A 16,001-nucleotide genomic window follows, 5' to 3' on the forward strand; every position below is an offset into this window, starting at 1 on the left:
ACTCAGTATATGTGAGGGCGAAAAATGCCATCGTCCGATTAAGTCCGGATGTTCAAGAATTCCTTGCAGGAGACTCAGTCCAGGATCAGAGTGAGGTCTTGCTGTAACCTAGGAGTAGAATCCGGCGTGGGAGTCTCAGCAGCCCTGCTCCGCCGCCAAGGAGGCGGACCCGGAGGGGTGGGGCGGCCCGGCCTGGGGTCGCTGAGTGAGCATGCGCAGAGAAGGGGCGGGGCCGGGGCGGGGCTGAGCGCGACCTCCAGAGCAGCAGCGGCGGCGGCGGCGGCGGCGGCGGCGGCGGCGGCAGCGGCCGCGGAGTTCGGATTGCTGCGCGGGCGGAAGGTTCGCGGACGGCCGGCGCAGGAGAACCAGCACGTAGAGCCGGGCCACGGCCGGTGACTTGGTAACCAAGCGGCGGCGCTGCTGTTGCGGGGCTCGCGCGCACGGCCCGGCGGGACCTAGGACGGCGGGGCAGCAGGGCGCGGGCACCGCGGGCCGGGGCGCGCCAGGTAGGTGGGCCAAGCTGGGCGCGGGGGCGACGCGGCGCCGGCGAGGAGCGGGGTGCAAGGATGCACCCGGCGGGGTGGGGCGGGGCGCGGCGCGCATCTCGGTACCGGGTGCGCCTGACGGAGACGGCGCCCGCGGTTGTCATGGAAATCCTACAGCCTAGCGGTTCGCGGGCGGTTGCGTCTTTGGAGAACAATCCGAGCCAGGCCGACCCCTAAGCTAGTAGGCGACCCCGGCCGTCTCGCGCTGAGGGGAGTGCGGAGCTGGAGCGGGCGTTGGGAGCCAGGATGCAGGACGCGTCGACCCCGAGGCCACATCTTGGCTCTTGCTTGGATCTAGTGACTCCAGACGCTGAAGGCCTCGCTGTGTCTCCGGTGTAAACATAACCGGGTAAAAATAAGCATGCATCTCAGTGTAGGACATATGGTCTCCATCCTCTCAACTCTTCCCTTTTCTGCCGGGTCATAGCCCCCCGACATTTCTGGCATCTTGGCTTTTTGTATATTATTTCTTTCTGGCTATGCTGGTCAGTTAATTGAGGCCTGAGAAATTTGCAGGGATCTGTGACCATCTCTTGAAAACCCAGTCATGAATGTGTAGGCCATAGAAGATTGAAACACTCAAAATGTCAAAGGTAAATTTATGTCTTTGTGGGCGAACGGATCTGGGATGGGCTTGCTTTCCCTCCTCCCACCCCACCTCCCCTGTCGCCTGCCCTCTGACATTACATAATGTTGTGTTCCTCCCGCCCTGAGTTCATCCATAATGACAGATCATGAAAATACTCCACTGGCCGAAAAGGAAGTATAAACAATTGTAAAGCCCCTTTTCTTGTTTTTTGCTTTGCCTTCTGAAAGTGTTCAGTTGGGAGGCTGCTTCAGAGTAGAATGACCACAGGGCATCTAAATCTAGGGAATAGGGGGTGGGGTGACAGCTGGAATGTTGCAGTGAAATTCTGCCTGATTCATCTTGGTTCGCAGTGGATTGGGTGGACTGTGGGCAAGCCAGTGGGATTGGGGCCTGAACAGGCTGACTTGGGTGTGAATCCTGGATCTGCTACTTGCCAACGCTGGTTCTCAATGTTCTCAACTCTAAAAGGTGAGAACAGAACCTGCTTTGCCATTTGTTTTGGGATGTAGGTGCTGTTGGCCTTGGTAAATGCATATAGAATAGGTTGTTCTAGAATTAAACTTAGTATTTCGCTGGTTGAAATGGCCTTTCTTTAAGAGAAGTTTTGATTCTGGATGTCGGCTAGGGCCTTTGGGGAATTTTTGTTAAGATGTTTACTCCTGGAAGGTTCGATTCCTTGATTTCTCTGAGGAAAGAGGAATGATGATGCCCATGCCGGGAGGCTAGTGTGGTTGTCTGTTGGAGGGCTGCTGTCGGAAGACCATGATGCTGTCCCAGGAGCGGTTGTTGCTTGTGAATGGAAACCCACAAGGCCTCATTCCCTGCGGTGTCTTGTAAACACACCTCTGTAGCAACCAGCCAAAGTTCCTGGCAGAGTGTGCCCTGAAGACAGGGCTTAAAAGAAAGGAAGCTAGCCAGTTGCAGAGGGAAGTGGGGGGCTGTATTTCTCCTGGGCTCAGCAATAGAATTTGCTCTGCTGAGTCTAGTGGCTGCTTTACTTCTCGGTTTTTCATGAGGCTTACACTATCTCAGTGTTTATCTGCTTTAGACTTGAAGTCAAGGGGAGACATTATTGTTTATTACATTGTTTGGGAAATGGTATATTTTCTTGTATTGCTGTTAAACTGAGTATTAGGATTTTTTTTTAAAGTTGCTATAAAGAAAGGATGAAATAAAATAATATACACAAGAGCTTGTTGTGAGCTGTTAAACACCAGAGAGATGGGGTGTATATGACTGAGAGGGCCACTGACCCTGCAAGTCCTTTTAGCCAGCGGCCTACCTTGGAACATTCTGCTCAGCCAACAGATCTGTGAATGCTCCTGAGGAATGGAACAGAAAGGCACAGGGGACCAACTGACCGGTGGACACCCCCCCCCCCCCCCCCCCGCCCCTGCAGCATCTCAAGAATCCAGTAAGACAGAGAGGGGTGGGGAGACTTTGGACCAAGGTTAGAACCTGTTTCTCACAGAAAACTCCTTTATGGGTTACATATTCCAGCAAAGTTCTCAGCATCATTAGCTACTCATGGTGTCAGGATGCTTTGGCTTTCACTGAGGAAAAAAAGAGTGCCAGGTCTGCAGGAAAGAAGGCTTGATTATGTGGTCGCTTCTTTTGTAGAACTTGATTAATGAGCTGGTCTTGAGAGATCCTTCAAAACACATTTTTATGGCTTTCTGGAAGAGAAGCTCTGTGAGGAGAACGTATTCTGAGGAGACCAGTATTAACACCATTTTGCTTTAAAGCAGAATGCCATCATGAACTAAATCCCCAGGAATTTACCCATATTTCTGTACATATGCACACCTTGCTTTTTTTAAATTGTTAAAAAATATTATTTCGGTTATACTGAAAAGTTGCAAGAAAATCCAGAGACTTTTTGGCTGTTCTTTACCCACATTCTCCAAATCGTAATTTGCATTATCCTCCTCTCGTATTTGTTCATGTGTCATTACTTTTTTCTGAACTGTTTAACGGTAACCTAGTGACATGATGTCCTTTTACCTCTAAGTACTTTATTGTGTGTATCTTAAAAACAAGGACATTCTCTTACATAACAACAGTATAGTTATTAAACATCAGGAAATCGAACATTGATACAACACTCTTATTTAATATATAAGTCTTTCCCAAATTTTGCTGGTAGTTCCAGTAATGTCCTTTGGAGCAAAAGAAAATCCAAGATTATACATTGTGTCAAATTGTCCTCATTATTGTCCTTTCATCTGGAACACTTAGGGAGTCTTTGTGTTTCATGACATTGACATTTTTGCCACCTTTTTTTTTTGGATGATGTCTCCCAGTTTGGGCTTGCCTGCAGTTTCCTCCTGATTAGATTAAGATTACCTCCTTTTGGCAAGAGTAGCACCAGGGTGACCCTGCAGCCATCTCAGCATGCCCCAGCAGGAGGAGGCATATGCTGTTGATTAGTCACAGTCACTGGTCAGGTTAACTTTGATCACTTGAGTAAGGTGGTGCCTTCCAGGTTCCCTTACAGAAAAGTTACCATTTTCCCTTTGTAACTAATATGTATCTTTTAGTAAGATTAACTCCAGACTCTGTAAATACACTGTTACTCCCCATACTTTGTCTAATTTTAGAATCCGTTGATGAGTCTTACCTGAACCAGTTATTATGCTGGCTGACAGATGGTGATTTTCTAATTCGTATTTCTTTCTATACCTACCAGTTGGAATTGTACTGAAAGGAAAAGCATTTCTTTCTCCTGTGTTTATTCTTCCATTTACACCTCTGCATTCACGAATTCCTGATTTACCCAATAGATAATAATCTCTTATTCTTGTTCATTTTATTGCTATAATTGTCCCAGACTTGGCCTGCAGGAGCCCCTTGTGTCCTTTTGACACATCCTCATCATTCTTGGAGGACTTCTTTACTCCCTGGTACAAAGCCTTCAACACTTGGCTTGTACTTTCCAGTCTTGCATTTTGCCATTTCTCCAAAGAGTCTTTGTTCCTTATCATAGAGAATGGTATTTAAAAAACCAAGCTTGGGATGCTATGTGCTCATTGCTGCTGAGGTGTTGCTGTTTCTAGGCCTTTTTAGGGACATGTACACTCATTCACACAGTCCACAAAATTTTCTCTGGTTTGTATTTTAAATTTAACGCTGTATTCTGGAGATCTGTATGTACTGACATGAAAAGGCCTTTGTTTTGTTTTGGTTTTGGTCTGTGTTCCAGAGTATGGGTTTATCATAATTTATTTAACTATCCTTTATCAATGGATATTTCAGTTATTTCCAATTTCCTACTCTAAAAATAGTGGAGAATCTGTGAATCAACTTATTGTTAATACTCACAAATATCTCAGTCTTCTAGATCCCTAGAAGTAGAGTTTCTGGGTCAAAGAGTAATTTTAAATGGATAGCTCTGCCAGATTGCCCCAACTTATAAGAGGTTTTCACTTTGTACTCCTTCCATTAGGATGTGAAACTGCCTGTTTCTTTTTAACTCTGCCAACACTGAGGAGTATAAATCTTGTCAATTTTTGCCAATCTAATGGATAAAGAAGGCATTATTATTTTAATTACATCTCCCAAATTACCAAAAATATTGAAAACCTTTTTGTGCTCATTTCTACTTTTGCTTGTGTGAATTACCTGTGCATCTCCTTTGCACATTTTTTCTCATTAGGTTTTCTTTATATTACTGCATTGTGTAAGTTACTATAACTTTAGACTTTATTCTTGGCAGCCCTAGAAGTCTCCTTAAGTATGATGCATTTTTCATCCTAGAGGAGAAGAAAACTACTGTTTTCTGAGCATCCCCTACATCCCAGGCCTGGGCCAAGTGTTTATAGGCATCCCCTGCAAGGTCTGTGGTATTGAGGAGGAAGCTGGGTGAGGAGTGGCTAAGGTATCTACCTAAGAGTGGTTAGAAAGTCTTGAACTCGGATTCAAACCCAGGGCTGTCTGAATCTAGTACCACTTCCATTAAATCATACAGCTTCCTGCACAGTACTTAAAAATAAATCCTTTATTATATCAGTGTGGGGATGGGAATTAATTACCTGGAGCCCCCAATATCAATCATTTCTATTTCTAGTGTTTTGATCTGCAAGTAAGGGTCTTTGAGCCTACACGTCTTTCAAAACCATTTATTTTATTTCTCAAACTGTTGTGGACTCTGGAGTCAAAGTCTTTGAGAACTTCCAGCAGCTATGTGACCTTGGGCAAGTAGCTCAATCTTCTGTGTCTTGGTTTGCTCCTCTGCAACCCCAGAGGCTTGTTGGGTGGGGGAGGGCTTACGTGAGTTAATACACATCAGGTGCTTGGAATGGCACCTGATTCCTGCTAGCTCAGGGACGTAACTCTTGATAATGAGTTCCCGTGCCCAACACAAGCAGGCAGTGTGGAACTTGGAACAAGAGCAGCGTTTTCTCTTCAGGTTTCACCATCCTTTTCATCATAAGTGGGCTGGGAAATGGAGAATCAGGGCCCCTGGGTGCTGTGTGCTTGTCTCCTCAATATGGTGTCTGCACACATCCTTTATCATGTGCCTACCAGCCAGCCCCTAGTGTTGGCTCACAGTCCTTAACCTGGGGCAGGTGAGATGCTGCAGCCCTTTCAAGGTGGAATCCTAAGGTTCACCCAGTGGAGGCCTCGGATGCAAGAAAGGTCCAGCTGGGGAGGGTCTGTGGCTATGAAGGCATGTCCATTTTCTGGAATGGGGTCAGGAAGACAGAGGGGCTTCCTCTAGGAAGGATCTCTTGAGGAGGAAAGCACTCAGCTCCTTGCAGCTCCCTTCCTGGGATGCTGTCAGAGCCTTTCCCTCAGACATCTGGTAATTCTCCTGGCCTGGAGTTTATGCAGTGCCCTTCCTGTTGCGCTTATAGGTGGAATTCTGAGCTCTCCTGACATCCTCTGCCTCTCTTCCTGTTCCCCACGCTCCTACTGTAGCTCTTGTACAGCTCATATCAGCTGCTGTCTGATAAAATTCTTTCATTCCAGGATGTAGAACTCCCCTTGTCCTGTGTTGCCTGCATTTCAGATGGTTCATTCTCTAACCCATTATTTAGAATTTTCAAGAAGGATGACCTAGGTGTACAAATTCTGGAAGTGTGAAGGAAATGCATTTAGGCAAGTATATGTTTCTGGAGAATAGGGTCCTTTTACATAATAGGGATGCCTGGTGCAGGAGTCTCCCTGGATTGTGGGGTGTGTCTGTTGGGGTGCTTTTGGCTGCCAAGCAAACAATAAGGTCATTTACTATCTCATAGAACTGGAGTTCTACTCTGTCAGCAGTTTTGCAGTTTCATCAAAGACCTAGATTTTTTTCTCTAGCCATCACTGCTATCATCCCAGAGTCAGCCTCCTCAAGATGATGAGATGGCCCTCATGGTCAGCCGGACTGTGTGTTTCCCTGCTCTTGACACCAGCCAGTCCCTAGCCATGGTCTAGCAGCTCTCCCTCTGTGGGAGGGAGGGCTGTCTGTGGGATCAGTGAGGACCACGTGGCCTCCCCAGGATCCAGGTCAGGAGGTCTTGAGAATGCTGTATGCTGATTGGCTTAGGTGTGTTCCTCCATGTGTGGGCCCCTGGCCAGTGGCATCAGCATCCCCCAAGACTTACTAGAAGAGCAGGACCACCCCAGTCTACTGAATTAGAAACTCTGGGACGGGGCCTAGCACTGTGTTTTAGCAAGCCCTCCAGGTGATCTGATGCAAGGTCAAGTCTGAGACTTGCTTTAGTCTAACTAAGAACACCTGCATCCCTCAGCTGGAGGTGGGGCTGGCTTTTCTTGAATCCAGACAGGATTGTTCCCAGAGTAGAAAGAAGGGAGGATGAGTATTGGGTGGTCAGCCCCTGGTGTAAATGGAGGAGCCTGTGGGTATCTTTGCTTTTCATGCCCCATCCCCCCAGCCTCTGCCCCAGTTAACTGGCCCCGTTGTTTCCCAGCCTTCATGCCTGCAGCCACCCCAGCTCCCTTGAGAGTGGCCCGCATCCTCCACTTAGGACTAAAGGAAGCAAGATGGCAACCTCCCAGCCCCAGGTTCTATCTCTGGCCTAGCGGGGATGGGAGTCCACTGGGCCAGCTGCTGAGGATCTGGGCTGGTCCTTATGACTCACTTTTCAGAGCCATTCTGGAAGCAGGTTCTGATGTGTAGGGTTTGCTTGCTTACTCTAACACTCCTTACTCAAAAAAAATAAAAAAATTAAAAAAGAGCAGTACAGTTAGTAGGGACTTGGGAATGCTTAAGAAGTTGGTCAGTGTGCGAAAGGAATCCATCAAAATCCTTGTGGAGAACACAGGCAGCAACCTCTTCGACCTCAGCCGCAGCAACATCTTCCTGGGAACATTGCCAAAGGCAAGGGAAGCAAGGGCAAAAATGAACTATTGGGATTTCATCAAGATCAAAAGCTTTTGCACAGCAAAGGAAACAGTTAACAAAATCAAAAGACAGCTGACAGAATGGGAGAAGATATTTACAAACGACATATCAGATAAAGGACTAGTGTCCAAAATCTATAAAGAACTTAGCAAACTCAACACCCAAAGAACAAATAATCCAATCAAGAAATGGGCAGAGGACATGAACAGACATTTCTGCAAAGAAGACATCCAGATGGCCAACAGACACATGAAAAAGTGCTCCATATCACTCGGCATCAGGGAAATACAAATCAAAACCACAATGAGATATCACCTTACACCAGTCAAAATGGCTAAAATCAACAAGTCAGGAAATGACAGATGCTGGCGAGGATGCGGAGAAAGGGGAACCCTCCTACACTGTTGGTGGGAATGCAAGCTGGTGCAACCACTTTGGAAGACAGCATGGAGGTTCCTCAAAATGTTGAAAATAGAACTGCCCTATGACCCAGCAATTGCACTACTGGGTATTTACCCTAAAGATACAAACGTAGTGATCCAAAGGGGCACGTGCATCCGAATGTTTATAGCAGCAATGTCCACAATAGCCAAACTATGGAAAGAACCTAGATGTCCATCAACAGATGAATGGATCAAGAAGATGTGGTATATATACACAATGGAATACTATGCAGCCATCAAAAGAAATGAAATCTTGCCATTTGCGACAACATGGATGGAACTAGAGCGTATCATGCTTAGTGAAATAAGTCAAGCAGAGAAAGACAACTATCATATGATCTCCCTGATATGAGGAAGTGGTGATGCAACATGGGGGCTTAAGTGGGTAGGAGAAGAATCAATGAAACAAGATGGGATTGGGAGGGAGACAAACCATAAGTGACTCTTAATCTTACAAAACAAACTAAGGGTTGCTGGGGGGAGGGGGGTTGTGAGAAGGGGGTGAGATTATGGACATTGGGGAGGGTATGTGCTTTGGTGAGTGCTGTGAAGTGTGTAAACCTGGTGATTCACAGACCTGTACCCCTGGGGATAAAAATATATGTTTATAAAAAATAAAAAATTAAAAAAAAAAAAAAGAAGTTGGTCTGGAGACAGCCTAAGGGACCACTTTCAATGCTTCTGCCCAGTGTGACCTGCTTTGTTGATCCCTTTTGCAAGTACAGGTCTGGTGTAATTTGTGAGCTCAAAATAGCCTGCTGTTCTAGATTTTTCCAGAAACTGGTAAGCTGAGATAGTTCTAGATTTTCTTGACTTTCCAAAGGCTTTCCAAGGTATTTCTAGATTTTCTTGACTTTTCAAAGTTCAGCTTAATCCAGGAAATCTCATACCCTGTTGTCCTATATCAGTACTAATTGTTGAGGATGGAAGAGCAGCTGAGGAGGAGACAGGGTGGGAAAGGTCCAGAAAGGTGTTTTTCAAACAGCAGTGGTTTGCAAAATCAATTTGAGATTGTAGCCAGAATTTAAACCTTTTTTTAAAATAAAATAGAAAATATGCAACTACATGTCTTATAGGAAGGGTAGGCATTTTTGGTAAAAACATGTAGTTATTTGCATGTGGTGTGTGTTTGGGTATTGTTACAATGTCAATGTTTCCTACTGTCAGTTTTGGCAAAAATGTGTCAAATCTGACGGAGCATAGAGAGGAGGGGGCTAACCTGGCCATGCATATGTATGTGTGTAAACACACATACTCGCGCATGTGCGTATGTACACACACACACACACACACACACGTTGTGTCTTTTCCTGGGGAGAGGGCCTCTGGCCTTCAACCGAATCTTAGAGGTCTGTGACTTCCCACAGATGGAGAACTGCTGATCTAAAGTGTAAGGGGGCTTTCAGCAGGGTGGGCCAGTGGGAACGGAGCCAAAACCCAGGGAGACAGCAGCACAAGGGATGTAGATGTTATGTGTTGTGGTCTTGCTCTGGTTTATCGTTTGTGTTGTTTGACCACCTGGAGGCCGGAGCCTCCTGACGATGTTGAGGATCCTTAGCAGGACTACCCTGAGTGACTCAGTGAGTCAAGTGAGTCAAGCGACTCAGTGAGATGTTTTGAGGCTGGTCCCATCAGAGCTATGGCGGCCTGAGATTCCCTCAGTGATCTTTTGTGACTTAACAGTAGTAACAGCTTCCAAGTTACCTCGGTTGCCTTTGGGACGCATGTGTTGTGCATTAATGCAGGTGTTAGTCTGGTTTGTCTCACAAAGCGAAGGCAGTAATCTCTTTGGGGTGGCTGTGTCTGGTTTGGAGGGGAACGAGATAAATTGCTAAATCAGCATTCTCATCTGGGGAAATGGGGGAAGTGCCTGGCCAAAAGGGGTTGTGGGAGTTGAATAATGTAAACAGATTTGTGCATTGCAGTGCTCTGGGCCAGTGTAGTTGGGAAGTTACTATCTTGCAGGAGACTCAGTATCTTTCCTCTCAATTTTATCGGGTGTGTAAGTCTGTTTTTCCCATTTTTTTGCCCATATTTAAAAAGCTATATTCTGTTTTGTCAATATCCTTCAAGTCATGTCCATGCTTTAGAAAGTTTCTCTGTGAAAGAAAATGGGATTTATAATGTTTGAAAATTCTCTGGGATGAGATATATTAGCTCTTTTCCAGGCTTGCACATTGTTAAGCGACTCAGCTTGCTTATATGTTATTGGAAATACTTTTTAAAGATATAAGAATTTTTAAATTGAAGTATAATTAACTTAAGTGTTATATTAGTTTCAGGTGTACAACATAATGATTCAGTAATTCTCTGCATTATTCAGTTCTCACCATGATAAGTACCATCACTGTCTGTTACCAAGCAACATTACTGCAGTACTTTTAAAGTTTGTGATGTAGTCATCTAGAACTTTCCTTTTGGGGAAAGTTCACTGCCCTGTAGTCATTGCCACACCACTCTATTAGAATTCTTGAACTATAGCAGAAAAGAGCCTCCTGTTATTTTTTAGTGCTTTCCCCAACCCAGCCAACCCCAGATACTATTTAGAACTGTAATAATAAAGGTGGCAGGTGAAAACATAAGAAGCCTTTTCCATTATCGTAGGTTGCAGGAAACTTTTTGAAGTCTAACACACTGTGTATTTCTAAATTTACATGAATCACTACACTAATGAGTATGTAAAACATTCTTAACACTGATGCATTTTCTGTCTCCCTCCATTAAAAGCATAACAGCCATAAAAAAAAGTATCCAAAAGGCTAGAGTACATCCATCTCTGACTACTGCCCAGAGTAGCTCCGAGGGGAAATGTTGCAGAAGAAGAAGGTTCTGCAAGGGGACTGCCAGCAAAGGTCAGAGAAGGATGTGGGCAGAGAGGAAACAGGGAAGTGGGAGGGGCATCCTTAAGTTTTGTGAGTGGTCACCGACTCAGCTAAGCCTTCTATTGACACATTTTTGTTGTTGTTGTAAAGCACATAAAAACTAGTGATTGTGTGAAATGGATGTTAAGTATTTTCACCTTTCTTTTTGCTTTGGCTGTGTTCTGCCTATACAAATGTTAAACAAATTGATCACATTACATAATTTGGTGATCATCTAATGGCTGACTAAATGCAATAAGAGAGTCCAATTAAGATGGGACTGTGTGCCAAGAAATGTCGGGATACTCCAGAATCTTCCAGACATTGTTACTCTTCTGGTTCTGACGAGGAGAGAGTCACAGGTGAGTGGATTGGCCTTAGGGAAATAGTCTGCTGGTAGACTGTGTCCACCCAGAGCAGAAGAGAAGCCTGCATTTGGATTTTGCCCCTAACCTGCCAAGTGACTTAGTAAAACCCATGTCTGAAACCGACCTCTTCTCTCCTTCATCTGGTAAGGGTGAGTCCCTCATTTCTTTCTCCCTTGCCCCCTGAGCCAACTATGAAGCAGAGTTATGATGGTGCCTGCGGGCTGCATGGGTAAAGTTAGCTTTGGGTGACACCCACATACATACAGAGTATTTAGGGAAGTGGCCTTGGGAATCAGGCTCCTGCCTCTCCTCTTTCACTTCTGGCTCCCTTCTGCAGTGATTCAGCAGCAGCTTCCTAGAGTACACATACTTAGTGTCAGGGACCCTGCCGAGCACCGGATATGTCCGTGGAGGGCGAAGCTGTCTGTGTATCATGCAGCCCAGACTCCTCCTGGTCCACGTAGAGTGCCCGGTGCCTTTCTCTGGCTCTTCTACCCTGCATGCTTTCCCACACCCCCCTTCTGAGGCCCTTTGCATGTATTCCCCCAGTATAGCTCTTGGTTGCATGTTGACACCCAAATCCTTACCAGTTTTCAATAACGGATGGAGGCCACTGTACTTCATGATGTTTTCCCCGATAATTTATGCACAGCTGTTCAGATCCAGCTTGTCCCTTTCTGGCAGTTCCGTATCCTTCCCTGACTTCTCCATCTCCCTCTCTGTGGCCTCCTTTTACTCTATTTTTGGCTTATTTTATTTCCTATTACTCATTCCTGACGTTTTAAAAGGTATTTGGATTTAAAGTTATTAGTTAAAGAATAAAGTGATGAGAAAGGATTGAAGACAGAGTTTCAGATGAATACTACTGTATGAATGCTGTCCCTCCAAGAAGAGCCCTGAGCACATTTCAGGGATGCTTCCGTTGCTAAAGGCTGTCACAGTCTTCATTCGTGTGTCTTTCTCCTGGAAACACTGCAGAGCCCATGAGAATAGGAACCTGTCTTACTGGATAGTGCAAATCTTGCACAGAGTTGGCAATGTACCAGCAATGGCCTAAGATACCTAAGATGGCACCATTGTAGGTGCCATCGAACTGTATGGTATTTTGAAGAACTTTACTGAAGGGAGAAAGATGTTTGCATTTTGAGTCAACTCGATTATTTCATCATTCCTTAATTAGTCAAATATCTCTACCAAGCTTAGGAGTTAACCTTGTGGATCAAAGAGAGGTGAAAAGCCTGCAGACAGTTTGTGGAGCAGGGAGAACATTCTTGCGGGTTGGCGGACTGACTCAGAGAGAAGGGTGCCTCTGTGATGGTAGTGCCACTGTCACACCGAGCTGGTGGTTAAGAAGCATCAGGCCAGACCACCCTGTCCGCTGCTCAGGTCTGCCCCCATTACAGCAGCCAGCCCAGCTTCAGCCCCTTCCATAGCAGAGAGGGCTCTAGACCATCGTGGAACAGATTCACTCCCAACAGGATGAGATGAGATACTAGATCCTAGGGTGGTGGTTGCAGCGTCATTCCTGGGAACTGGGAATCCCAGGGCCTGACCAGCATCACAGACCCACAGGTTGGCTGCTTTGTAAACTGTTAAGGATTGTACCCATCTTTATCATGGCTCTAAGCAGCCGGTGGCTTAGACCATGAACCGCATTTAATGGACTAACTGTAATGAATAAAAACAGGACTGTTTTTGCCTCATAACCTGCACTAAATATGCAAACCAAGCCATTAAATGGTTGGGGCAGTAAACAGGAATTCAGTCTATTAAAGCTTTTTGAGCTTGCTACTCAGGCCTAGAAATAGGATTGGTTGCCTTTTTTTGTTTGTTTTTTAAGGATTGTAAATGTTGATTATATGGGGGAGAAACTGTTTTATGAAATAACCCTACAATAAAATGAATCTTATGATGTTTATAAGGTCTAGCCTGGAGCTTGGGGTAAATTGAGAATGCTTTATTTAAAGCATTCCTGACTCCTTCTGGAAAAAGGGAATTGTTAATGAACTGAATCTAAAATAGTATCCTTGTTCTCCCCAGCTGTCCGCATTTCAGGATGGGGGCATTTTCCACCATTGGATATGAGTGGGGCATGATAAAATGGTTAGGGTTAACATTCGGCTGTATAGAACAGGAAACACTGTGAAGAAAAAGAGACTTCGTAAGGAGTCTTACTTGCTTACTTGCAGTTAGAGTTTGTGTTCTGCCTTCCCTGCCATGAGGCCCGACGCCTCCTGTCTAGGGTGGCAGCTAGGGGTAAGGCCAGCTCAGGGGCCTTCCAGACACCAGGCGGGAGGAAGGCAGACTTCCTGAGAACTCATCAAATGGGTCTGTACATCTTGTTGGCAAGTACCAAACCCTTGGCCACAGCTAGCTGCAAGGGAGGCAACAACCACTTGCCAACTAAACGTCAGGGTCCTGGGCCCATGACAAAGGAGGGCACGAGGGATACACATCGGAGGCAACTCCCTGTGTCTTTCCTGCAAGCTGTCTTTTTGGGAAGGTGAGTTTTTATGCTTATTGGGAAGATGTTGGCAGAATTTTGGGGAAACTTCTGGGGAGGCTATAGGCATGGATGGCTAACTAAAAAGTTGAGAGCTTGAGACCTTTCTCACTTCCACATTACTTTCATACAATAACTTGAAAGACGTCACTTGATCCCTTTGTTCCTTCATTTCCTCATTTGAGAAAACAGAAATGGCAGACATATTCTCAGGGCCAGTGCCGAGGGTTATGGCCTAGAGCTGCTTCCCTCCAGTAGTCCCTCTGGTGCCTCTGAACCCATGGGTGTGTCTAGAGGGAAGGCCTCCTGGGTGGGGGGATTTCAGGCAGCATGTGAGATCAGGCAAGGGCCTCTGGACATGATGCCCTGAGTGGGAAGAGGCTCTAGAGTAGGGGGGGCCAAGAGGAGGCAGACAAGCTTTTCCCCGCCATAGTCTCCAGGGCTGGCTCATCCTTCCCCGCCATGAATCTCCCATGGACATGTCCCCTCCCCAGGTGCGGGGAGGGCCAGCCTCACTCGCTGAACTGGGAATGGCACCTGGGTCCTGGCTTTTTCTTTCCTTGTCCTGCTTTTCCTTTCAGAAGAGTGACCAGGTGTCTGCTCTGTTGGGTGAAAGGGATGTAGTAGCCAGTTTATTCTAGATGTTAGAAAACTGAATGTGTCTTTCTCTTTGAGGCATTTGGATTTTAAGAAGGATATATGTATTGGCAATTCCTAAACTCAAAAGAGGGCCTCTCCAACGGTCAGATGTTAGACCAAGGAATAGGCATGGGTAGGAGGAGATGCCTCCCAGTGTCTGGGTCTAAGTATTTGTCTGCTGCACACCCGGGTAAGAGTGGCCAGCTTTACTTTACCTTTCCTTCCACCCCAGTCCAGTACGTGTGCTTGACACACACACCTGTCATGAGTACTCACGCACCACTCGTGCTCACACTCACTGTACATGCATGCACTTGCACATATTTCGTGTACACACACACACACACACACACACACTCAAAAACACACACATCCCTAGCAGGGCAGTAGCTACAGGAAGTTGAGCTCCCCTGAGGAGCCATGTTTTGCTTTCTGTCTGACCAGAATTCCTGGGACTTAGGGGTGTAGATAGGCATGTATTCAGGAATCTTTACAGAGGAACACTCTTTGAATTCATGCCTATGAAATAGGGAAATTACTTTTTGTGTTTCCAAAACTACTGATGGAAATTGTCTAATCTGTAGTAATTTTTCTAAACCTTTAAAAAAAAAATTAACTTCACATTTTAAAAAGGCAAGGATTATCAGATGGCCCTTTCTCATCTTCTCTGCCCCAGGAGTGGCACCTGTAGGCAAGGCGTGAGCATAGCATCTTCAGTTGTATCCCAGCAGGAATCATGGTTGCCTGAGCTGGTGCTTCTCTGCCAGATTTTTTTCTTTTTAAAGATTTTATTTATTTATTTGACAGAGAGAGAGAGAGAGAGATCACAAGTGGGCAGAGAGGCAGGCAGAGAGAGAGGGGGAAGCAGGCTCCCCACTGAGCAGAGCTTCTGATTCAGGGCTCAATCCCAGGACCCTGAGATCATGACCTGAGCTGAAGGCAGAGGCTTAACCCACTGAGCCGCCTAGGCGCCCCCCAGATTCTTTTGCTAGCCAGTTCTTTCTCAGTATGAACACAGTTTTTTCATTTCATCTTTGAGAGTGAAGTGTTTTACTTAAGGGAGGTGTCCATCAAACTTGATAGAGCTCTTCTTCTCCCTCCATGGATGTTCTGGTCCATGTGTTATATGGAACTTGCCTTCCTATTCCACAGATGCTGATGTGGGTGTCTAGCCCCAGTGAATTAGATGCTGTGCTTTTTCAGGGGAAACAGAGATTGTTGGGACACCCTCAGTCTGCAGTATGAATGCAGAAAGTGAGGCCCTGGCCAGGAGGGAAGTGGTTCTGATTTCCATGTTTCATCTCCCACTCTTAAAGGGGAAAGCACCTTTGAGGGAGTCTGGTGCGGGGAGAAAAGTACAGACAAGGCAGAAGTTCTTGAAATCATTGCTGACTGTAGAAGTTGGCTGTCAGCATACTTCATGTGGCCACTGGCCTGGGAACCCTTGCCAGAGACATAGCAGGCATTAGGGCACCATCTGAGTTCAAGATGGCGACCACTACAGGCCTAGAGGCACTTGAAGTGGAGAGTCCATGGAGCACAGACTGAAGTCCTAGGTCAGGATTGTGTAGTGCTCAAGCAATGCTTTGTCCAGTGGGAGACAAAATGGGCGGTGCAGTTCTAGACTGCCGCAGGGGAAGGAGTGTTGTTAAGTGGATCTGGGTCAGGCATTTGCCTCTGATGCTGGGGAACTCAGGATTC

At 46.0% G+C, this 16,001-nt stretch overlaps 1 protein-coding gene across 12 annotated transcripts in view; it reads left to right on the top strand.

Moving 5' to 3' along the window:
* Nucleotides 1–283: 283 nt before the first annotated feature.
* Nucleotides 284–16,001, top strand: part of INPP4A (inositol polyphosphate-4-phosphatase type I A) — a 130,251-nt gene continuing 114,533 nt past the window's right edge. For 10 of the 12 annotated variants that reach the window (XM_059134692.1, XM_059134696.1, XM_059134693.1 and 7 more), the window contains exon 1: nt 284–506. The gene's annotated coding sequence lies outside the window, so the exon portion shown is untranslated. Of the gene's footprint in view, nt 507–716; nt 895–1,582; nt 1,603–16,001 lie in introns of those variants that run through there. The other 2 variants (XM_059134687.1, XM_059134688.1) reach the window with 2 other exon arrangements.

This window comes from Mustela lutreola, chromosome 9 (assembly GCF_030435805.1).
Source record: "Mustela lutreola isolate mMusLut2 chromosome 9, mMusLut2.pri, whole genome shotgun sequence".
Taxonomy (NCBI): Eukaryota; Metazoa; Chordata; class Mammalia; order Carnivora; family Mustelidae; genus Mustela; species Mustela lutreola.